Source organism: Heterodontus francisci, chromosome 6, assembly GCF_036365525.1.
Source record: "Heterodontus francisci isolate sHetFra1 chromosome 6, sHetFra1.hap1, whole genome shotgun sequence".
Classification (NCBI taxonomy): domain Eukaryota; kingdom Metazoa; phylum Chordata; class Chondrichthyes; order Heterodontiformes; family Heterodontidae; genus Heterodontus; species Heterodontus francisci.
In genome coordinates this window covers 156,108,188-156,134,272 of record NC_090376.1, presented here as the reverse complement: position 1 = coordinate 156,134,272, position 26,085 = coordinate 156,108,188, and the positions used below count along the sequence as shown (strand labels likewise).

Here is a 26,085-nt window from a genome sequence, read left to right as displayed (position 1 = left end):
GGGGTTACTACAGTGTTTAATTCGTCTGTTTTCCAGTTGGGTGGGGAAAACTTTAATAATATGCTGTGACCTGTGGAGTGACAGGACTGAATTGACAGTGTGTTGCTCCCACCTTGGTCGTAACAATAGTCATAGTATATGAATGTCTAATTGGGAACTGTTTCCTCCTGAGTTGAAAAAGCAAATTGACATCTGATGGGCTCAATGTTATTTGAGGAATAAACACACAACTTCCTTCAAATCTGCATGAATAAGTTGTATCAAATAATTGTTCTCGCAATTTTGCTACACTTAACCAATTCCATCATTTCATCCATCCCTACCAAGCCATCCCCATCCCATTCCTTCCATCCCTCCCATGTCACCCTAGCCCTCATGGAAACAATCTCTCCAGCCAGGGTAACTTTGTTGTTGGTCTCTGCCGGCCTTCTACTATTTTTGCTCTCCACCAACTCCCACCCCACCCTTCCACTTCTGCTGTCCCCAACCATTGGCAGCTGCACGGATGTCATGCGCTCCAGCCTTCCAAGCGCTCCATGTGCCTCCACATGCGCCAGGCATCGCCGAACAAATAAATCCACGAACAAATGCGCCACTTAAACTGACCAATCAAAACAGTCAGCTACAGACAAAAATGGAGTAATATGATAGATTTGGAATCTGTGGTAAATTCACACCAGAAAACTTAATTGGAAAAGCAAAAAAAAAGATGCAATGAACGACAATCTATTAGTAAGAAATTTTTTGTAACATTTTGTCCAACTTAACATTTTTCCACCTTTTTTTTATATTCATTCATGGGATGTGGGCGTCGCTGGCCAGGCCAGCATTTATTGCCCATCCCTAATTGCCCTTGAGAAGGTGGTGGTGAGCTGCCTTCTTGAACCGCTGCAGTCTGTGAGGTAGGTACACCCACAGTGCTGTTAGGAAGGGAGTTCCAGGATTTTGACCCAGCGACAGTGAAGGAACGGCGATATAGTTCCAAGTCAGAATGGTGTGTGACTTGGAGGGGAACTTGCAGGTGGTGATATTCCCATGCATCTGCTGCTCTTGTCCTTCAAGGTGGTAGAGGTCGTGGGTTTGGAAGGTGCTGTCTAAGGAGCCTTGGTGCATTGCTGCGGTGCATCTTGTAGATGGTACACACTGCTGCCACTGTGCGTCGGTGGTGCAGAGAGTGAATGTTTGTGAATGGGGTGCCAATCAAGTCGGCTGCTTTGTTCTGGATGGTGTCGAGCTTCTTGAGTGTTGTTGCAGCTGCACCCATCCAGGCGAGTGGAGAGTATTCCATCACACTCCTGACTTATGCCTTGTAGATGGTGGACAGGTTTTGGGGAGTCAGGAGGTGAGTTACTCACAGCAGGATTCCTAGCCTCTGACCTGCTCTTGTAGCCACGGTATTTATATGGCTACTCCAGTTCAGTTTCTGGTCAATGGTAGCCCCGAGGGTGTTGATAGTGGGGGATTCAGCAATGGTAATGCCATTGAATATCAAGGGGAGATGGTTAGATTCTCTCTTGTTGGAGATGCTCATTGCCTGGCACTTGTGTGGTGCAAATGTTTCTTGCCATTTATCAGCCCAAGCCTGGATATTGTACAGGTCTTGCTGCATTTCTACATGGACTGCTTCAGTATTTGAGGAGTCACGAATGGTGCTGAACATTGTGCAAACATCAGCGAACATCCCCACTTCTGATTTTATGATTGAAAGAAGGTCATTGATGAAGCAGCTGAAGATGGTTGGGCCAAGGACACTACCCTGAGGAACACCTACAGTGATGTCCTGGAGCTCAGGTTGGACCTCCAACAACCGCAGCTCATCTTCCTTTGCGCTAGGCATGACTCCAGCCAGCGGAGGGTTTTCCCCCTGATTCCCATTGACACCAGTTTTGCTAGGGCTCCTTGATGCCATACTCAGTCAAATGCTGCCTTGATGTCAAGGGCAGTCACTCTCACCTCACCTCTTGAGTTCTGCTCTTTTGTCCATGTTTGAACCAAGGCTGTAATGAGGTCAGGAGCTGAGTGGCCCTGGCAGAACCCAAACTGAGCATCACTGAGCAGGTTATTGCTAAGCAAGTGCTGCTTGATGGCACTGTGGATGACACCTTCCATCACTTTACAAATATTGAGAGTAGACTGATGGGGCGGTAGTTGGCCGGGTTGGACTTGTCCTGCTCTTTGTGTACAGGACATACCTGGGCAAATTTTCCACATTGCCGGGTAGATGCCAGTGTTGTAGCTATACTGGAACAGCTTGGCTAGGGTGCGGCAAGTTCTGGAGCACAGGTCTTCAGTACTATTACCGGAATATCGTCAGGACCCATAGCCTTTGCAGTGTCCAATGCCTTCAGTCGTTTCTTGATATCACACAGAGTGAATCGAATTGGCTGAAGACTGGCATTTGCAATGCTGGGGACTTCAGGAGGAGGCCGAGATGGATCATCAACTCGGCACTTTTGGCTGAAGATTGTTGCAAATGCTTCAGCCTTATCTTTCGCACAGATGTGCTGGGCTCCCCCATCATTGAGGATGGGGATATTTGTGGAGCCACCTCCTCCAGTTAGTTGTTTAATTGTCCACCACCATTCATGGCTGGATGTGGCAGGACTGCAGAGCTTAGATCTGATCTAGTCAAGAAGGTATACGGCAGGCTTGCCTTCATCGGTCAGGGCATAGAGTATAAAAATTGGCAAGTCATGCTGCAGCTGTACAAAACCTTAGTTAGGACACACTTGGAATATTGCGTGCAATTTGGTCACCACACTACCAGAAGGACCTGGAGGCTTTGCTGAGGGTACAGAAGAGGTTTACCAGGATGTTACCTGGTCTGGAGGGCATTGGCTATGAGGAGAGGCTGGTAAACTCGGATTGTTTTCACTGGAACGATGGAGGTGGAGGGGCGACATGATAAAGGTTTACAAAGTTATGAGTGGCATGGACAGAGTGGATAGTCAGAAGCTTTTTCCCAGGGTGGAAGAGTCAGTTACTAGGGACATAAGTTTAAGGTGCGAGGGGCAAAGTTTAGAGGGGATGTGTGAGGCAGGTTCTTTACACAGAGGGTGGTGAGTGCCTGGAACTTGCTGCCGGGGGAGGTGGTGGAAGCAGGTACGATAGCGACGTTTAAGAGGCATCTTGACAAATACATGAATAGGATGGGAATAGAGGGATACAGACCCCGGAAGTACAGAAGGTTTTAATTTAGGCAGGCATCAAGATCGGCGCAGGCTTGGAGGGCCGAATGGCCTGGTCCTGTGCTGTACTGTTCTTTGTTCTTTGAGTGTGCTGGACCCAGGCCACAAGTAAGTCATGGTAGGAGGGTTTCGCGGCATGGGAGTTGAAAGGGAGGGGGTGCAGGGGGTGGGTAGAAAGGGCGGGGGGGGGGGGGGTGGTGGGAAGGCAGGACTGCCTGCTGCATAGTTAATTTCGGTTTGAGGCCCTTAATTTGGGCATTACTTTCCCAGTTAAGGGCTTCAATTGGTGATGGGGCAGGAAGGCCGGGAATTTCTGTGTCACTATTATCTCCCTCTTTTAATCCCATCTGTATATGTCCATCTCTGCATTTTTATTTCTGCATAGGAAATGGGCATCATTGGTGAGGCCAGCATTTATCGTCCATCGCTAATTGTCCTTGAGAAGGTGCTGGTGAACCACCTTCATGAACTGCTGCAGTCTGTGTACTGTCGGTACTCCCATAGTGCTGTTAGGTAGGGAGTTCCATGATATTGAACCAGTGACGATGAAGGAATGGCGATATATTTTCAAGTCAGAATGGTGTATGGTTTGGAGGGGAACTTGCATATGATGGTGATCCCATGCACCTGCTGCCCTTGTCCTTCTAGTCAGTAGAAGTCTGCATCTGGAAGGTGCTGTTGAAAAAACTTTGGGGAATTGCTGCAGTGCATCCTGAAGATAGTGCACACTGCAGCCATACTGTGCCGATGGTGGAGGAAGTCAATGTTTAAGGTTGTGGATGGGGTTCCGATCAACTAGGATGCTTTATCCAAGATGATGTCAATCTTCTTGAGTGTTATTGATCATAGGAAATAGGAGCTTGGAGTAGGCCATTCGGTCCATCAAGCCTACTCCACCATTCAAACAGATCATTGCTGATATCTACCTCTGCAGTATTTTTTCCCCACTATCCTCATATTCCTTGAGGTCATTAGTATCCAGAAATCTATCAATTTCTGTCTTGAACATGCTCGATGATTGAGCTTCCACAGCCCTCTGGGGTAGAGAATTTTACCGATTCACCACCCTCTGAGTAAAGAAATTCCTCTTCATCTCAGTTTTAAATGGCCTGCCCCTTATTTTGAGACTGTGTCCCCTGGTTCTCAAGTCACCAGTCAGAGCAAACATCCTGTCCACATCTACCCTGTCATGCCCTGTAAGAATGTTGTAAGTTTCAAAGAGATTACCTCTCATTCTTCAAAACTCGAGAGAATACAGTCCCAGTGTCTGCAATCTCTCCTCATGTCAATCCCGCCATCCCAGGGATCAGTCTGGTGAACCTCCATTGCACTATGGCAAGTATATCCTTTCTTGGATAAGGAGACCAAAAATGCACAGTATTCCAGCTGTGGTCTCACCAAAGCTTTATACAACTGCAGCAAATCATCTTTACTCTTGGACTCAAATTCCCTTGCAATCTTCCTCTTCTTTGGCCTCCTTGTCTTGAGAGACAATGGGTAAGCACCTGGAGGTGGTCAGTGGTTTGTGGAGCAGTGCCTGGAGTGGCTATAAAGGCCAATTCTAGAGTGACAGGCTCTTCCACAGGCGCTGCAGATAAAATTGGTTGTTGGGGCTGTTACACAGTTGGCTCTCCCCTTGCACTTCTGTCTTTTTTCCTGCCAACTGCTACGTCTCTTCGACTCGCCACTCTTTAGCCCCGCCTTTGCAATGAAGACCAACATACTATTTACCTTGCTAATTGCTTGCTGCACGTGCATACTAACTTTCAGTGACTCATGAACAAGGACACCCAGGCCCCTTTGGACATCAACACTTCCCAACCTCTCATTTAAGCAATACTCTGCCTTTCTGTTTTTACTATCAAAGCGGATATCTTCACACTTATTCACATTATATTCCATCTGCCATGTTCTTGCCCATTCACTTAGCCTGTTCAAATCCCCTTGAAGCCTCCTTGCATCCTCCTCACAACTTACATGACCAACTAGTTTTGTGTCATCAGAAATTTGGAAATATTACATTTGGTCCCCACATCCAAACCATTTATATAGATTGTGAACAGCTGCAGCCGAAGCACTGATCCTTGCGGTACCCCACTTGTAACAGCCTGCCATCCTGAGAATGACCCATTTATTCCTACTCTCTGCTTTTTATTTATTAACCAATTTTCAATCGCTAGCAGTATATTACCCCAATCCCATGTACTCTAATTTTGTTTACTAACCTCCTGTGTGGGACCTTATCAAAAGACTTCTAAAAATCCAAATACATCACATCCACTGGTTCTCCTTTATCTATGCTACAAACAACATCCTCAAAAAACCCCAGCAGGTTTGTCAAACATGATTTCCTTTTCATAAATCGATGGTGACTCTGCCCAATCATATCATTATTTTCCAAACGTCCAGTCATCTCATCCCTTATAATTGATTCTAACATTTTCCCTACTACTGACATCAAACTTTTCCAGATATATATCAATGACCTCAACCTTGGTGTACAGGGCACAATTTCAAAGTTTGCAGATGATACAAAACTTGGAAGCATTGTGAACTGTGAGGAGGATAGTGTAGAACTTCAAAAGGACATAGACAAGGTGGCAGATGAAGTTCAATGCAGAGAAATGTGAGGTGATTCATTTTGGTAGGAAGAACATGCAGAGACAATATAGAATAAAGGGTACAATTCTAAAGGGGGTGCAGGAGCAGAGGGACCTGGGTGTATATGTGCATAAGTCATTGAAGGTGGCAGGACAGGGTGAGAGAGAGGTTAATAAAGCATATAGTATCCTGGGCTTTATTAATAGAGGCATAGAGTACAAGAGCGAGGAAGTTATCTTGAACTTGCATAAGACACTAGTTCGGTCTCAACTGGAGTACTGCATCCAGTTCTGGGCGCCACACTTGAGGAAAGACTTGAGGGCACTGGAGAGAATATAGAAAAGATTCCTGAGAATGGTTCCAGGGATGAGGAATTTCAGTTATGAAAATAGATTGGAGCACAGTGGCGCAGTAGTTAGTCTCACAGCTCCAGTGACCTGGGTTCAGTTCCAGGATACTGCCTGTGTGGAGTTTGCAAGTTCTCCCTGTGACTGTGTGGGTTTTCGCCGGGTGCTCTGGTTTCTTCCCACAGCCAAAGACTTGCAGGTTGATAGGTAAATTGGCCATTGTAAATTGCCCCGAGTGTAGGTAGGTGGTTGGAGAATTGTGGGGATGTGGTAGGGAATATGGGGTTAATGTAAGATTAGTATAAACGGGTGGCTGATGGTCGGCACAGGCTTGTTGGGCCGAAGGGCCTATTTCAGTGCTGTATCACTCTTTGACTAAGTTAGGACTAATTTCCTTGGAGAAGGGAAGGTTGAGAGGTGATTTGATAGAGCTATTCAAAATCATGAGGGGTCTGGACAAAGTAGATCCAGAGAAACTGTTCCCACTCGTGAAAGCATCAAGAACGAAAGGGCACAGATTTAAAGTATTTGGTAAGAGAAGCAAAAGTGACCTGAGGAAAATCTTTTTCACGCAGCGAGTGGTTAAGGTCTGGAATACGCTGCCTGAGAATGTGCTGGAGGCAGGTTCAACCGAAGCATTCCAAAGGGAATTAGACAATTATATGAAAAGGAAGAATGTGCAGGGTTACGGGGAGAAGGCAGGGCAATGGGACTGAGGAAATTGATCTTTTAGAGAGCTAATGTGGATGCGATGGGCTGAATGGCCTCCTTCTGCACAGTAACAATTCTGTGATTCTGTGATCTGGTCCAAGGGCTTTACCAACTTTCAATCCAATTAATCTTTCGAGTACTACCTTTTTCTTGATTCTAATTCCTTTCAGCTCCTTATTTTTACAAGTTCTTTGATTCTCAAGTATTTCTGGGAGATTTTCTGTGTCTTCCTCTGTGAAGACAGATACAAAGTAATTGCTTAGTCTCTGCTAATTCCTCATTCTTGACCACAAACTCTCCTGTGTCCACCTACAATGGACCCACATTCGTCCTTGCTAATCTTTTCCTTTTCACATACCGAAAGAAGCTTTACAGTCCACCTTTATGTTTCGAGCTAGCTTGCATTCATAATCTCTTTTCCTTTTAATTAGTTTCTTGGCCCTCCTTTGTTGGATTCTAAATTTTCTGGTGACCTTATAACCCATTTCCTTTGACCTAATGCAATCTTTAACTTCTTTTGTTAGCCACAGTTGATTCACCTTTCCTGTTGGGCATTTGTATCTCAGAGGATTGTATGTTTGTTGCAAACCATGTGAAACATAGAGTCATAGAGTTATACAGCACAGAAATAGGCCCTTCGGCCCATTGTGTCTGTGCCGGCCATCAACATCTAATTATTCTAATCCCATTTTCCACCACTTGGCTCGTAGCCTTGAATGCTATGGCGTTTCAAGTGCTCATAGAGTCATAGAGAGTCATAGAGTCGTACAGCATAGAAACAGGCCCTTCAGCCCACTGGGTCCATGCCGACCATAATGCCTATCTATACTAATCCCATCTGCCTGCATTAATTCCATATCCCTCTATGCCTTGCTCATTCAAGTACCTGTCCAGCTGCCTCCTAAATGTTGCTACTGTTCCTGCCTCCACCACCTCCTCAGGCAGCTCATTCCAGATACCCACTATTCTTTGTGTGAAAAATTTACCCCTTTGATCCCCTTTAGACCTCCTCCCTCTCACCTTAACTCTATGCCCTCTAGTTTTAGTCACCCCTACCATGGGAAACAGACTCTGGCTATCTACCCTATCTATGCCTCTCATAATTTTATATACCTCTATCATGTCCCCTCTCAGCCTCCTTCGCTCCAGGGAAAACAGACCCAGCCGATCCAATCTCACTTTATAACTCAAGCCCTCCAAACCAGGCAACACCCAAAGAACAAAGAACAGTACAGCAAAGGAACAGGCCATTCGGCCCTTCAAGACTGCACCGATCTTGATGCCTGTCTAAACTAAAACCTTCTGCACTTCTGGGGACCGTATCCCTCTATTCCCATCCTATTCATGTATTTGTCAAGATGCCTCTTAAACGTCATTATCGTACCTGCTTCCACCACCTCCCCCGGCAGCAAGTTCCAGGCACTCACCACCCTCTGTGTAAAGAACTTGCCTCGCACATCCACTCTAAACTTTGCCCCTCTCACCTTAAACCTATGTCCCCTAGTAACTGACTCTTACACCCTGGGAAAAAGCTTCTGGCTATCCACTCTGTCCATGCCACTCATAACTTTGTAAACCTCTATCATGTCGCCCCTCCACCTCCGTCGTTCCAGTGAAAACAATCCGAGTTTATCCAACCTCTCCTCATAGCTAATGCCCTCCAGACCAGGCAACATCCTGGTAAACCTCTTCTGTACCCTCTCCAAAGCCTCCATGTCCTTCTGGTAGTGTGGCGACCAGAATTGCACGCAATATTCTAAGTGTGGCCTAACTAAAGTTCTGTACAGCTGCAGCATGACTTGCCTATTTTTATGCTCTATGCCCCGACCGATGAAGGCAAGCATGCCGTATGCCTTCTTGACTACCTTATCCACCTGCGTTGCCACTTTCAGTGACCTGTGGACCTGTACGCCCAGATCTCTCTGCCTGTCAATACTCCTAAGGGTTCTGCCATTTACTGCATACTTCCCACCTGCATTAGATCTTCCAAAATGCATTACCTCACATTTGTCCAGATTAAACTCCATCTGCCTTTTCTCTGCCCAAGTCTCCAACCGATCTATATCCTGCTGTATCCTCTGACAATCCTCATCACTATCCACAACTTCACCAACATTTGTGTCGTCCGCAAACTTACTAATCCTTGTGAATCTTTTCTGCACCTTCTCTAGCTTAATCACATCTTTCCTGTAGTGCGGCGACCAGAACTGCACACAGTACTCCAAATGCGGCCTAACCAACGTTATGTACAACTGTAATATGACGCCCCAACTCTTGTACTCAGTGCCTCGGCCGAGGAAAGCAAGCATGCCATACGCCTTCTTCACCACCCTGTCTACCTGTGTTGCCACTTTCAGGGAACTATGTACTTGCACCCCAAGGTCTCTCTGATCAACAACACTCCCCAGGGCCCTGCCGTTCAGTGGATATGTCCTGCCCTGGTTTAACTTCCCAAAATGCATCACATCACACCTGTCTGCGTTAAATTCCATTTGCCACTCCCTTGTCCACTTTCCCAGTTGATCTATATCCTGTTGTAACCTTAGACAACCTTATTCACTGTCCACTATACCACCAATTTTGGTGTCATCTGCAAACTTACTAATCATGCCCCCTACATTCACATCCATGTGTTCAAACCTTCTGGATCAGCCTACCATGCGGGACCTTGTCAAAGGCCTTGCTAAAGTCCATGTAGACAACGCCCATCGCCCTGCCCTCGTCAATCCTCTTGGTCACCTCCTCGAAAAACTCAATCAAATTCGTGAGACATGATTTCCCACGCACAAAGCCATGCTGTCTATCCCTAATCAGACAATGCCTTTCCAGATGCATATAAATCCTGTTTCTCAGAATCCCTTCCAATAACTTTCCCACCACTGATGTAAGGCTCACCGGCCTGTAGTTCCCTGGCTTATCCCTGCTGCCCTTCTTAAATAAAGGCACAACATTCGCTCTCCTCCAGTCTTCCGGTACCTCACCCGTGGCTAACGATGATACGAAAACCTCTGCCAGGTCCCCAACAATCTCCTCCCTTGCTTCCCATAGTATCCTAGGATACACCTGGTCAGGTCCTGGGGATTTATCCATCTTAATGCGCTTCAAAACCTCCCACACCTCCTCCTTTGTAATGTTGATATCCTCCAGGATATCGCTGTTCCCTCCCTTGAACTCACTAGCTTCCATGGCCTTCTCCACGGTAAATACAGACAAGAAGTATTCATTTGTGACCTCGCCCGTTTCCCGTGGCTCCACACATAGATTACCACACTGATCCTTAAGGGGACCTACTGTCTCCCTAGCTACCCTTTTACTCTTAATATACTTATAGAATCTTTTAAGATTCTCCTTTTTCTTATCTGCCAGGGAAATCTCATGGCCCCTTTTTGCCCTCCTAATTTCCTTCTTAAGTGTAGTCCTACATCCCCTATACGCCGCGAGGGACTCGCTTGATCCCAGCTGGCTATACCTGACATATGCCTTCTTCTTTGTCCTGACCAGACTCTCAATATCCCTCGTCAACCAAGGTTCCCTAAACGTGCCAGCCTTGCCCTTCCATCAAACAGGAGCATGCCGGCCCTGAACTCTTCCTATCTCACTTTTAAAAGCCTCCCACTTGCCAGAAGTCCCTTTACCTGTAAACAGCCTCTCCCATTCAACTTTTGAGAGTTCCTGTCTGATGCCATCGAAATTAGCCTTCCCCCAATTTAGGACTTCAACCTGAGGACCAGTTCTATCCTTTTCCATAACGATCTTGAAGCTAATAGAGTTATGGTCACTGGTCTCAAAGTGCTCCCCCACTGACACATCAACCACCTGCACATCCTCATTTCCTAAGAGGAGGTCAAGTGTAGCCCCTTGAGTAGTCGGGCCATCCACAAACTGCTTCAGAAAACTATCCTGGACACACTTAACAAATTCTTCCCCATCTGATCGCTTAGCACTGAGGCAGTCCCAGTCAATATTAGGGAAGTTAAAATCACCTACTATTACAACACTATAATTCCTACATGTTTAAATACTAGCCATTGTCTGTCTACCGTTAAATCCTGTAATGTATTTGCCCAATCCACCATAGCCAACTTGCCCCTCATACCTTCACAGTTTCCTTTGTTCAGATTTAAGACCCTAGATTCAGAATGAACTCTATCTCTTTCAAACTTACTTAAAATTCTATCATATTGTGGTCACTATTTGCTAATGCCTCTTTTACAGCAAGGTTATTAATTAGCCCTTTCAAATTGCATCACACGAAATCTAAAATAGCTCGATCTCTAGTTGGTTCTTCAACATACTGCTTCAGAAACCCATCTCGTACACACTCCAGGAATTCGTCCTCCACAGCATTAGTGCTAATTAGATTTGCTCAATGTATATGTAAATGGAAGTCGTCCATTATTACCGTATTGCCCATGCACATGTCGCTCTAATTTCCTGATTTATATCGTGCCTAACATTACCACTGCAGTTTGGAGACCTATAAACAATGCTTACCAATGTTTGCTGCCCCTTGCTGTTTCTTATCTCCACCCAACCCTATTCAAATCTTGCTCCTTCGATCTAAGATCCTGTCTCACAAATGCACTGATTCCATCTCTTATTAACATCGCTACCTCCACCGCCCTTTCCACTCCGTCTATCCTTCCTAAGTGACAAATATCCCTGAATATTCTGTTCCCAGTCCTGGTCACCCTGTAAGCACATCTCCGTAATGGCAATTAATTCATACCCACTTACATCTATTTGTGCCTTCATATCATCTACCTTGTTGCGAATGCTGTGTGCATTTAGATAGAGTGGTAGATAAGGTGGTTAGGAAGGCATATGGGTTACTTGCCTTTATTAGCCGAGGCATAGAATATAAGAGTGGCTATGATGAAGCTGTATAAAACGCTAGTTAGGCCACAGCTGGAGTATTGGGTACAGTTCTGGGCACCACACTATCGGAAGGATGTGATTGCAGAGGAGATTCACCAGGATGTTGCCTGGGCTGGAGCATTTCAACTATGAAGAGAGACCAAAAAGGCTAGGGTTTTTTTCCTTGGAGCAGAGAAGGCTGAGGGGGGACATGATTGAGGTATGCAATATTATGAGGGGCATAGATAGGTTAGATAGGAAGAAACTTTTTTCCCTTAGCGGAGGAGTCAAGAACCAGGGGGCATAGATTTAGGGTAAGGTGTAGAAGGTTTAGAGGTGATTTGAGGAAAAACTTTTTCACGCAGCAGGTGGTTAGAATCTGGAACACACTGCCTGAAGAGGTGGTGGAGACAGGAACCCTCACAACATTTAAGAAGTATTTAGATGAGCACTTCAAACGCCATAGCATACAATGCTCCAGGCCAAATGCAGGAACATGAGATTAGAAAAGTTGGGCACTGGATGGCCAGCAGAGACATGATGGGCCGAAGGGCCTGTTTCTGTGCTGTAAAACTCTATGACTCTATGAGAGTCCCCTTAACTTTGTTTTAACATTATTATTGGAACTGCACTAAGCCAGCTAAGTGGAGAGTATTCCATCACATTCCTGACTTGTGCCTTGTAAATGGTGAAAAGGCTTTGGGAGTCAGGAGGTGAGTTACTCACAGTCATAAAGTCATCGTCATACAATCATTACTGCAGAGAAGGAGGCCATGTGGCCCATCAAATCCATGCTAGCTCTCTGTAGAGCAATCCAATCAGTCCCATTCCCCTGCTCTATCCCCGTGGCTCTGCAAGTTTATTTCCCTCGAGTGCCTCTACAATTTCCTTCTGAAATCATTCATCATCTCTGCTTCCACCTGTCTTGTAGGCAAGTTCTAGGTCATTACCACTCGCTGTATAAAAAATGTCTTCCTCACATCCCTCTGTATCTATTTCCCAAAACCTTAAATCAGTGTCCCCTATTCCTTGTAGCATCAGCTAATGGAAAAAGATTTTCTTTGTCTCCCTTACCTAAACCTGTCATAACCTTGTATACATCTCTCAAATCTCCCCTTGACCTCCTTTACTCCAAGGAGTAAAACTCCAGTTTTTCCACCTAACCCTGCAGGCTAAACTCCATCATCCATGGAACTATTCTGGCAAATCTCCTCTGCACCTTCTCAAGGACCTTCACCATCCCTCCTAAAGTGTCATGGCTAGGACTGGACACAATACTCTAGTCGTGGCCTAACCAGAGCTTTTTAATGGAATCAAGAACTTCCTTGCTTTTGTACTCAATACCTCCATTTATGAAGCCCAAGATCCCATAAGCTTTGCTAACTACTCTCTCAATATGCCCTGCCACCTACAAAGATCTGTGCACATGAACCCCCAGGTTCCTCTCTCCCTACACATTCTTTAGAACTGTGCCATTAAATATATATTGCCTCTCTCAATGCCTTCCGAAAAATGCACTTCACACTTCTCTGTATTAAATTCCATCTGCCACTTGTCTGCCCATTCTGTTAGCTTATCTGTGCCCTGTTGCAGTCAATTGACATCATCCTCACTCTCTGCCAGACCTCCAAGTTTGGTATCATTGGCAAATTTTGAAATTTTACCCTGTATTCAATATCCAAGTCAATATTCAACATACATATATCGAAAAAAGCAGTGGTCCTAGCACTGTCCCTTGGGGAGAAACACGGTCTACCATTTCCAGTTTGAAAAATAACCATTTACTATGACATGCTGTTTTCTGTCCTGAAGCCTCTCTTTTTTTTAATCCAAGCTGGCACTGACCCTCCTATTCCATGAACCTCAGTTTTGTTATCCAGCCTTTTACGTACATTGTCAAATGCTTTCTTAAAATCCATATAGACATCTTCTGCATTCCCTTCATCAACCTTCTCTGTTACTTCATCAAAAAATTTTTAAAAACCCACAACGGCTTCTCTTCCCACTCCTACATCGTTATCTCTGGTGTGCACAAAGGATCTATCCTTGAGCCCTTCCTATTTCTAGATCCAGTACCAGATGAGCAGAATTTCTTCCAATTAAACATTGGGAAGACCAAAGCCATTGTCTTCGGTCTCCACTATAAACTCCGTTCCCTAGCCACCGATGCCATCCCTCTCCCCTGCAGCTGTCTTGAGGCTGAACAAGACTGTTCGCAACCTTGGTGTCATATTTGACCCAGGATGATCCCAACCATATCTCCACGGCATCGCTAGGACTGCCTAGTTCCACATCTGTAATATCACCCTACTCTGCCCCTACATCTGCTGCGGAAATCCTTATCCACACCTTTGTTCCCTCTAGACTTGACTATTCCAACCCGCTCCTGGCCAGCCTTCCACATTCTACTCTCTGTAAACTTGAGGTCATCCAAAACTCTGCTGCCCGTTGTCCTTTGTCGCATCAAGTCCTGTTCACCCATCACCCCTGTGATCGTTGACCTATAGTGGCTCCCATTTAAGCAACGGCTGATTTTAAAGTTCTCATCCTTGTTTTCAAATCCATCTACGACGTTGCCTTTCCCTATCTCTGTAACCTCCTCTTGTGAAGTGCCTTGGTACATTTTAGCACATTGAGGGGCAATATAAAGTTGTAGTTATAAATATTCTGAGCTTCCTCCCTAGTTTCCACTGGGATTGCAAGGCTTCACTCATCTCACTGGCAGCGTCAGATCATCTTTCCTGAAGCTCAGTGGCCATGCGGAGACTGTACCCAATGTGTATCTCTCTCAAGATAGCAGCATGTAGGCAAAAAGACCCATGCAGTTTCACAAAATATACAGCCTGCAGCAGCTCCATCTCAGGAATTAGGGGCAGAGATGAAAGCCACCTGAGCCCAGGAGGCTGCTTTAGTAATGCAAAAGCGATCCATCTCAACCACGCTTGCCATTCAGGTAGAAGGCAAAAGAAGCATAAATTCACACTGCACACATTGGCAGAAAGGATGAAAAAAAGTACTAAGTTTTTACTGAAAAAAACAGGCCCTTCGGCCCACTGAGTCTATGCCAACCAACAACCACCCACTTATACTAATCCTACATGTAGTCCTATATTCCCTACCACATCCCCACAATTCTCCTACCATCTGCCTACAATATGGGCAATTTACAATGGCCAATTTACCTATTAACCTGCAAGTCTTTGGCTGTGGGAGGAAACCGGAGTACCCGGCGAAAACCCACACGGTCACAGGGAGAACTTGCAAACTCCGCACAGGCAGTACCCAGAACTGAACCCAGGTCACTGGAGCTGTGAGGCTAACCACTGTACCACCCATCAATACAAGTTTTTGCTTTGATAACTCTGATAGATGAATGAACTTCATTGTAGAAATGCTGAGCTGGTGTCTTGGGAAATCTATTGGCTGTCATCAGCCATGGCTACAGAAGTTAGTCTAGGTGTCAGAGGATCCATTCAGATACTTGCTGTGCTGTGATACAAAATTATGAGAGGCCTAAAGTAGACAGGTAGGACCTGTTTCCCAAGCGGAGAGGTCAATTACCAGGGGGCATAGATTTAAGGTGGTTGGTAGAAGGATTAGAGGGGACACGAGGAAAGACTTTTTCACCCAGAGGGTGGTGGGTGTCTATAATTTACTGCCAGAAACGGTGTTGGAGGCAGAAACCCTCAACCCTTTTAAAAGGTAGCTGGACATGCACCTGAAGTGCTGTAACCTGCAAGGCTACGGACCAGGTGCTGGAAGGTAGGATTAGATTGAGCGGCTAGTTTTTTTGGCCAGCGCAAACACAATGGGCTGAATGGCCTCCTTCTGTGCTGTAATCTTTCTATGATTCTATCATACAGAATAGTGACACTGTGCATTTCTTAAACTGTGGCAACTTCCTGGGACAAGTATGAAAGTGGAATCCTTTCCTGGTTATAAATCAAGCAAATGTGGCTATAAAGGTGCAACTGATGATCCCTTGAACTTTTTGGAGTCTTGTCTCTCGCTAAAATTGTCGTGCTCTGTCACATTGTTCCTCATTGTCTCTCAGAATGTTGATAAGAAGATGAGGAACTTACATGGTTAGAGACAAAAAGTGGCGATATGGAACTAAGCACAACTGCTCTTCCCAAGGAGCCAGCACAAACACAACAGGGCAAATGGCCTCCTTCTGTGCTGTAAGTTTCTATGAAATTGTGACTCGAGAAGGCAATGCATGCAGTATGCAGCTGTGTAGAGCTGGTCGACTTATGTTATAGATGTTCACATTGATAGCCTGGAATAAGCCCATGGCATAAATGGTGAGGGCAGTCATGATCTTAGCAGCCACCGAAGGGCAGTATTTGCAGTGGGCTGCAGGAGGTCTGCTTGAAGAATTTTAGATGACACTGACAGCTTATTCTGGAAAGAAAAGTCTTCACAGACACTGCTTCTCAGGTAGGCGTGTCTTTTTGTATATTGTGGTGTAGGGGTGGGTGATATGTGCTTGTGGTGCAGGTTCACAAGCTATGCATTGTTCTATTGTCCCCTCCTTTTTCAAGAAGCAAAGATACAGAGATTTCCTTATATGAGCAGCTGTGTGCCCTGTCTAAAATAAAAGGGATATGGGTAAAAGTCAACCACTCAGCAAATGGCATGATGACAGATATCAAAAGAGATGACAACAGCAAAAAGCCCAAAAACAATCCAGCACAAGATCTTAACAACACCTTTAAATGCACTTCTGCCTCGAAACCTTAGGCACTAGTTTTATATTGGCATATATTTTATTATATATAAATGAGAAAGAAAAGGTAAGTAATGGGACTTAGGATGTATCATTACCACCTCATTTGCAGAAAGTAGTTCAAAAGTGATGAAAATGAGAGGGAAAAATGAAGCAGCCATGAAAGTGAGTGCGGAACAAGGTACACAGGAACACTGAAACAGAAGTAGGCCATTCATACCTTGAGCCTGTTCCACCATTCAATGAGATTAGTGTTGATCGACACCATAATTCCATTTACTTGACTTTGTTCCATATCCTTTAATACTCTTGCTTAACAAAAATTATCAATCAATCAATGCTCAATTGATCAAGCCTCAACATCTTTGGGAGCATTGGTGGTGGGGGGGGGGGGGTGAGAGATGTATTGGTAGCGGAGGGGGTTAGTATAGGAAAGAGCTCCAGATTTTCACCTACCCTTTGTGTGAAGAAGCACTACCTGATGTCACCCCTGAACTGCCTACCTCTGATTTTAAGCCCCCTTTTATGCTCCTTTATTCTGGACTGCCCAACATGTGTTTCTATCCCACCTATCATTCAATTATCTTAAACACCTTAGTCTTCTGTACTTGAGGGAATATAAATTGAGGACATTCTCATAATTTTATCCTATTAGATCTATTGTGGATCAGCATTGTACCCCCTTCAAGGCCAATATATCCTTCTTGAGATTCGGTGCCCAAAACCGAACGCAGTACTCCAGGGTCCAACCCTCACACTGTCATCAAATCTGCTGACAAGGGTGGTCCTGTTGTTGCCTGGTGAAATGACATCTACTTTGCAGAGGCCAACTCTCCATAATTTCCTCCTACCTACCCCTGGACCATGACCCCACCACAAACATCAAATCATGGTCTCCAGGTCTGTCATTGACCTCATCTCCCCTGGAGATCTTCCCTCCACGGCCTCCAATCCCCCAACCCCAAACAACCCGCTTCTACTTCCTTCCCAAGATCCACAAACAGGATTACCCAGGTAGAACTATTATTTCAGCCAGATGTTGTCTAACAGAGGTTTATATAACTGAAGTTAACTTTCATCCCTTTGCATTCCAGGCCCCGTCAGATGAAGTATAACATTCCACTGGCCTTTTAAATTATTTTTTGTCCCTCTATCATTTTTGCAACAAGGAGACCAGTGGCGCAGTGGTTAGCACCGCAGCCTCACAGCTCCAGGGACCCGGGTTCGATTCCGGGTACTGCCTGTGTGGAGTTTGCAAGTTCTCCCTGTGTCTGCGTGGGTTTTCTCCGGGTGCTCCGGTTTCCTCCCACAAGCCAAAAGACTTGCAGGTTGATAGGTAAATTGGCCATTATAAATTGTCACTAGTATAGGTAGGTGGTAGGGAAATATAGGGACAGGTGGGGATGCTTGGTAGGAATATGGGATTAGTGTAGGATTAGTATAAATGGGTGGTTGATGTTCGGCACAGATTCGGTGGGCCGAAGGGCCTGTTTCAGTGCTGTATCTCTAATCTAATCTAATCTAACTGTGCACAGTGCTCTAATTGAAGCTGAACAAAGATTTTAACATGCCTTTTCTTCTTTTCAATTCTATTTCTCTAAAAATGAACCCTCGTGCTTTGTTTGCACTTTCTATGGCTTTGTTAATCTGCATTGTTATAATGATTTGTGAAGCTGTACCCAGAGATCCCATTGCACTTCTAGTCCATTTACACACATATTTTCCAGGGAGTTGGTGGCCTCCTTGTTCCTCCTACCAAAGTGTACCACCTCTAATACTGAAACTAATTTGCCATTTGCCAGCTGTGGCTCAGTGGTATTTATGTGAGCTGGGTGTGGGTTGAGCACCAAACCTAGGCTGACACTCCAGCACAATACTAAGAGAGTGCTGCACTATCGGAGGTGCCATCTTTTGGATGAGACATCAAACCAAGGCCCCCTCTGCCCTCTCAGGCGAATGCAAAATATGGCAGGGAAAGGGAACTAGGAGATAACATTAGAGAAGAAAGGCAAGGTGCACTAAGAATTGGGTGAGACAGACCGCACAAGAGTAAGAAATAGTAAGGTATTAGGTGAGGTCAAGAATAAGAGGGAATGTAGTAAGGTTTAAATTAGGTTTAGGAGTGTATGCATGCGAATGCACAGAGTACAGTAAATAAGGTTGGTGAGCTACAGGTACAGGTAGTCATATAGGAGAAAGATATTGTGGCACTAACAGAGACACAGCTCAAAAAAAACAATGGAACTGGGTGCTAAATATTCCTAGATACAAGGGGCAGGATTTTGCATTTTATATCAGGGTCAAATGGGGGTTGCAACCCCGCGCTGTGTTGCGAGCAGTCATCCAACAGTGATTTTCCCTAGAATGGCCAATTAGTGGCCAGAAGACGCGCTCGCCATCCAATTAAAGACAGTGGGCAGGCTCACAAAACTGGAGGGCCAAGAGAAGGCCATCCAGCACGGAAGGAGCTACAGCCTGCCGTTGCAGCTAACGGAGACAGAGGGCACCTCCATCATGAGGTGCCCTCTCAGCAACCTTAAAGTATAATATAAAAAATGGCCACAACTGCTGGGCTACCGTTGTGGAGGGGATACCATTCCACAAGGTGGCCTGGGCCGCAGTTGCACCAGGTCAGTGGGGAGGGCCTCAAAGTCTGCCTGGTGTGGTCCAGGCAGCTGACCTGTTTCCCACACTGTGGGGGGCCTGCAGGCTGAGCGGAAAATTCTAGTTGGCTCTGATAATTGGCTTTTAACTTGACTTAATCAGCTATCCACAGTTTGCAGGTGAGTACCACAAGTAGAAAATTCTGCCCAAGGTGTTCAGGAAAGATATGGAGAGAAGGGAAGGAAGGAAAGGAGGAGCAGTGGTAGGATTGATTAAGGATAATATTACAGTGCTGGAGAGAAAGGATGTCCGAGAGGAATCAAGGACAGAATCTATTTGGTTAGAGCTAAGAAATAATAGAGGTACCATTACACTACAAGGTGTGTTGTATAGGCCTCCAACTAGTGGAAAAATTATAGAGGAAGAAATTTACTGTGAAATTATGGAGAGGTGAAAAAACTTCTTTCGTCATCCTAATACAGACTGGGATAATAATAGTGTAAAGGGTAGAGAGAGGGAAACGTTTCTAAAGTGTGTTCAGGAGAATTTTCTACATCAGTATGTTTCCAGTCCAACAAAGAAGGAGGTATTGCTGGATCTGGTTCTGGGAATAGGTGGGTCGAGTGAATCAACTGACAGTCGGGGAACATTTAACAATGATCATAGTATCATAATGTTTAGGTTAGCTATGGAAAAAGACAAGGAGCAATCAGAGTAAAAATAATTAACTGAGACAGGCCAATTTCGATGGGATCAGAACGGATCTGACCCAGGTAAATTGAAATCAAATATTGGCATGCAAAACTGTAATCGAACAATGGACTGCCTTTAAAGAGGAGCTTGGGTACAGTCAAGATACATTCCCAAGACAGGGAAAAATAGGACAAACAAAGCCAGAGCTCTCTGGATCATGAAAGAGATAAAGAGTAAGATGAAGTAGAAAAAGGATGCATAAGACAGGTGTCAGATTGAGTGAGAACCAAACTGAAAACAGAAAGTTCAAAGCGGAAGTGAAAAAAGAAGGAAGAGCAGCAAAGAGACAGTATGAGAAGGGACTGGCAGCCAACACAAAAGGGAATCAAAAAGTCTTCTATAAGCACAGATAAAGGGTGGTAAAAGGAGTAGGGCAGATGAGGAAACAGAAAGGGGATTTAGGCATGGAGGCAGAGGGCATGGCTGGGGTACTAAATGCGTACTTTGCATCTGTCTTTACCAAGGAAGAAGATGCAGTCAAAGTCATAGTGAAAGAGGAGGTAGTTGAGATACTGGAAGGGGTAAAAATGATAAAGAGAAGGCATTGGGATCATATTAAAGTAAAGGGTAAGGAGGAGGAGGGATTTCTGAAATGCACTTAGGAGGATTTTCTTGATCAGTATTATCTCAGCCGAAGTAGAAAGGAGACATTGCTGGATCTAGTGCTGGGGAAATTAGGTGGGCCAAGTGGACCGAATGTCTGTCGGGGGGCACTTGGGTAAGAGTGATCATCATATCATAAGGTTTGGACTAGTAATGCAGAACAACAAGGAACAAAGTAAGATAGAACTTCTAGATTGGAAGAGTGCTAATTTCAAAGCGATGATGAGAAAGGATCTAGCCAGAGTAAAATGAAATCAGAAACTGACAGGAAAAGCGATATCCGGAACAATGGGTTATCTTTAAGGAACAGGTGCTTCAGGTACAAGATAGGAACATTCCAACGAGGGCTATTGGTAGGGGAACCAGAAACAGGGCTCCTTGGATGGCGAAGGAGATAGAGAATATGATGAAAAGAGCATATGATGCATGTCAGTTGAATTCTTCAGGAAAGAACCAGGCCATATGCAATAAGTTGAGAGTGGATGTGAAGAGGAAAGTACAACTGGCAAAGAGAGAATATAAGAATAGCATGGCAGTCAAGATAAAAGGGGACTCAAAAATCTTCTACCGGCACATGACTAGTTAGCGGGTATTAAGAGGTGGAGTGGGGCATATTAGGGACAAAGAGGGTAATATATGTTTTGAGGTGCAAGGCAAGACTAAAATACTTAATGAGTACTTTATGAGTGTGTACTGAGGAAGAGGAATCTGAAGCAAAGAGAGTAGAGGCAATGGATAGGGTGGGGAGTACGGAAAAGGCTCACTTTGCTTAGGGTAGATAAGTCACCTGGTCTGGATGGCTTGCATCCCAGGTTGCGAAAGAAAGTGGGGGTGGAGTTAGCTGAAGGGCTTTCCATAATCTTCCAATCCTCCCTGGATATGGGGGAGGTGCCAGAAGATTGGAGAGTGGCAAATGTGACATCCATATTCATGCAAGGATGTGAGGACAGTCCTAGCAACTACAGGCCAGTTAGTTTAACATCAGTGGTGGGTAAGGTTTTAGAAACAATAATCAGGGAAAAAATTCAATCGACACTTGGAGAAGTTTGAGTTAATTAAGGAGAGCCAGCATGGATTTGTAAAAGCCAGATCATGCTTAACTAAACTAACTGAATTTTTTGATGAAGTAACAGAGAACGTTGATGAAGGGAATGCGGTGCATGTTGTCCATATGGATTTTAAGAAAGCGTTTGATAAAGTACAACATAAGAAGTTGTTTCACACAATTGAGGCTCATGGAATAAGAGAATCAGTGTCCCAGTGGACAAAAAAATTGGCTGTTAAAAATTCATTTGTGGGCAGAATTGGCTAGGTTGCATTTGTTGCCGATCCCTAATTGCCTTTGAACTGAGTGGCTCGCTAGGCCAGTTCAGAGCGCAGTTTAAGAGTCAACCACATTGTTTTGGCTCTGAAGTCACATGTTGGCCGGACCAGGTATGGATGGCAGATTACCTTCCCTAAAGGACATAGTGAACCAGATGGGTTTTTACAATAATCTACAATGGTTTCATGGTCATCATTAAACAAGCTTTTTAATTCCAGATTTATTAATTGAATTAAAATTTTACCATCTACCATGTCCCCAGAACATTAGCCTGGGCTCTGGATTACTAGTCCAGTGACATTACCACTGTGCCACCACCTCCCCTAAGAAGAGAAAACAGTGAGTTGTGGTAACAGGTTGTTTTTCAGACTGGAAGATGGTAGACAGTGGTGTTCCCCAGGTTATTACCTGAGCCATGTGCCATTGGCAGAGGGCACATAAGATTAGTGAAATGAATACTCAAAGACTGGCATGGGAGAAGTAGGTTTCAGTTCGTCGGGCACTGGCACATTAATACTGAAGAAAGTGGGGGCTGTACTGTCAGGATGGTCTGCACCTGAACTGTGCTGGGACCAGTGTTCTTGCAAACTGTATCACTAGGGAAGTAGAGAAGGCTTTAAACTAAACAAGGGGAGAGATGGATCAAGCTTGGGTAGATGTAGCAAATCAAGGGGTAGAGTTAAGGCAGGACAGCAGAATAGTAATATGGGAAATGAAGGTCAGAGAATGACAGGAAGGGACAGAGAGAAAAAACCCAGGACCACACCAACAGTTAAGACTAAATGTTACAAAGATAACAAAAAGACAAAACTAAAGGCTATGTAACTGAATGCACATAGCATTCATAACAAAGTAGACGAACTGATAGCGTACATTGAAGTAAATAAATATTATCTGATAGACATTACGGAGAAGTGGCTGCAGGATGACAAGGATTGGTTCCTGAACATTGAGCGGTATATAACATTCAAGAAGAATAGGAAGCGAGGTAAAGGTGGAGGGGTAGCACTGTTAATCAAGGATGGCATTGGTACGATAATTAGAGATGACCTTGGTTCAGGAGATTAAGATGTAGAATCGATTTGGGTGGAGATGAGGAATAGGAGGGGAAAGAAGTCACCAGTGGGAGTGGTCCACAGGGCCCAAAACAGTAATCACAATGTAGGATGCAGTATACAAGAAGAAATATTGGGTGCCTGTGATAAAGGGACGGCAATAATCATAGGTGATTTTAATCTACATAGAAACTGGAAAAATCAGATTGGCAATAGTAGCCTGGATGAGTAGTTTATAGAATACTTTCAAGATAGTTTCTTCGAGCAGCACGTTCAGGAACCAACCAGAGAGCAGGTTATATTAGTCTTGGTATTGTGTAATGTGACAGGATTAATTAATAACCTCAGAGTAAAGGCACCTCTAGGTACCAGCGACCACAATATAATTAAATTTTATATCCAGGTCTAAGACTAGTATTTTAAACTTAAATAAGGGCAACTATGTGGGCATGAAAGCTGAGCTAGCTGAGGTGAACTGAGTTACCAGGGTAGGAGATAGATCAATAGAGAAGCAGTGGCAGACATTTAAGGGAATATTTCAGAATACTCAGAATAAGTATATATCTACGATAAAGCAACATTCTAAGGGGAGGACCCACCCGTGGTTAACTGAAGAAGTTAAGGAAAGCATCAAACTTAAGGAAAAAGCATATAATTGCACAAAGATGAGTAGCAGGTCAGATGATTGGTCAGAATATAAAGAATGACAGAGAATGACTAAAAGGTTAATCAGGAGAAAGAAATTAGAGTATGAGAGGAAGCTAGCTAGAAATGTAAAAACAGATAGCAAGAGTTTCAACAGGAATTTAAAAAGAAAAAGAATAAGTAAAGTGAAGATTAGTCCACTAGAGAGTGAGAATGGGGAATTAAGAGTAGTTAATAAAGAATTGGCAGATGAAATGAACAAATATTTGCTTCTGTCTTCACTGTAGAGGATACAAAAAACATTCCAGTAATAGCTGTAAATCAGGAGGTGGAAGGAAGACAGGAACTTGGTGAAATTATAATCACCATGGAAGTGGGACTGATTAAACTGATGGAGCTGCGCGCTGACAAGTCTCCAAGTCCTGATGGGCTTCATCCTAGGGTCTTAAAAGAGGTGGCTAATGAGGTAGTAGATGGGTTGGTTAATTTTTCAAAATTCGCTGGATTCTGGAAAGGTTCCATCAGACTGGAAACCAGCAAATATAACCCCTGTATTCAAGAAGTGGGGGGAGGAGGGCAGAGGCAGAAAACAGGTAACTAAAGGCCAGTTAGCTTGATGTCTTTCATGGGGAAGGTGTTAGAATCGATCATTAAGGAGGCTATAGCTGGGCACTTAGAAAAACTCAAGGTAATCAGGAATAGTCAGCAAGGTTTTGTGAAAGGGAAATCATGTTTAACCAATTTGTTGGAGTTCTTTGAAGGAGTAACATGTGATGTGGATAAAGGGCAGCCTGTGCTTGCATTTCCAGAAGGCATCTGACAAGGTGCCACATAAAACGTTATTGCGCAAAGTAGGAGCTCATGGTGTAGGGGGTAACATGTTCGCATGGATAAAAGATTGGCTGGCTGGCAGAAAATAGAGAGTATGCAAAATGGGTCCTTTTCTGATTGGCAGGATGTGACGAGTGGAGTCCCGCAGGGGTCTGTGTTGGGGCCTCAACTTTTTACAATTTCTCTCAATGACTTAGATGACAAGAGCGATGGCATGATAGCTAAGTTTGCAGATGACACAAAGATAGGTAGGAAAGTATATTGTGAAGAGGACATAAGGAGGTTGAAGACTGATAGGTTGAGTGAGTGGGCAAAAATCTGGCATATGGAGTATAATGTGAAAAGATGTGAAGTTGTTCACTTTGGCAGGAAGAATAAAAACCAGAGTATTTCTTAAATGGAGAACGACTGCAGAATTCCAAGGTGCAGAGGGATCTAGGTGGGTGTTCTAGTGCATGAGTCACAAAAGTTAGTATACAGGTACAGCAAGTAATAAAGAAGGCTAATGGAATGCTAACCTCTATTAAGAGAGGAATTGGAAATAAAAGTTATAGTTATAGAGATACAGCACTGAAACAGGCCCTTTGGCCCACCGAGTCTGTGCCGACCATCAACCACCCATTTATACTAATCCTACACTAATCCCATATCCCTACCACATCCCCACCTGTCCCTATATTTCCCTACCACCTACCTATACTAGGGGCAATTTATAATGGCCAATTTACCTACCAACCTGCAAGTCTTTTTGGCTGTGGGAGGAAACCGGAGCACCCGGAGAAAACCCACGCAGACACAGGGAAAACTTGCAAACTCCACATAGGCAGTACCCAGAATTGAACCCGGGTCACTGGAGCTGTGAGGCTGCGGTGCTAACCACTGCGCCACTGTGCCACCCTAAGTAAGGATGTTCTGCTTCAGTTATACAGGGCTTTGGTGTGACCACATCTCGAATACTGTGTGCAGTTTTGGTCTCCGTCTTTAAGAAAGGATGTAGATGCGTTGGAGGCAGTTCAGAGGAGGTTTACTAGATTGATACCTGGTATGAGCGGGTTGTCTTATGAGGAAAGGTTGGACAGAGTGGGCTTGTTTTCACTGGAGTTTAGAAGAGTGAGGGAGACTTGATTGAAGTATATAAGATTTTGAATGGTCTTGACAAGGTGGATGTGGAAAGGATATTTCCTCTTGTAGGTGAGTCCAGAACTAGGCGGCACAGTTTTAAAATTAGGAATCACCCTTTTAAGACAGAGCTGAGGAGAAATGCTTTCTGTCAGAGGGTTGTGCGACTTTGGAACTCTCTGCCTCAGAAGATGGTGGAGGTGGGGTCATTGAATATTTTTAAGGCAGAGGTAGATAGATTCTTGTTAGGCAAGGGAATCAAAGGTTATCAGGGGTAGATAGGAGTGTGGAATTCGAAATACAAACAGATCAGCCATGATCTTATTGAATGGCGGACGTATGTGTCAATGCTGGGAACACTGCTTTTTTTGCGATATATAACTGACTTGCATCTAGGAATGCAGAGTAAAGGACTCATATTTGGCATGACGTTGAGCTCTTCTTCCATCGCCTTTGCCTCCAGGCTCACATCTTTGGCCAGGAGTCCTCCGCCCGACCAGTGGACCCATTCCTCCAGCATTTCCTTCCACTTGGACCCCTCCCTCTGGCCTCTGACCCATTCTTGATCTTTTCATTGAGAACTGTTGGCGTCGTGATTTCTATGCTCCTCTCACTCAATCTGACCTGTCTCCCTCTAAACTTGCTGCACTCAGTTCTCTCAGGTCTAACCCAGGCACTGATCAAAGCTACTGACAAGGGTGATGCTGTTGTTGCCTGG

The 26,085-nt window shown here is 44.6% G+C and overlaps 1 protein-coding gene across 1 annotated transcript in view; it reads right to left on the bottom strand.

Annotated features, from left to right (window-relative positions):
• uggt2 (UDP-glucose glycoprotein glucosyltransferase 2) overlaps positions 1–26,085 on the bottom strand; it is a 740,193-nt gene that overhangs the window by 225,674 nt on the left and 488,434 nt on the right. The gene's annotated exons all lie outside the window — the stretch shown is intronic.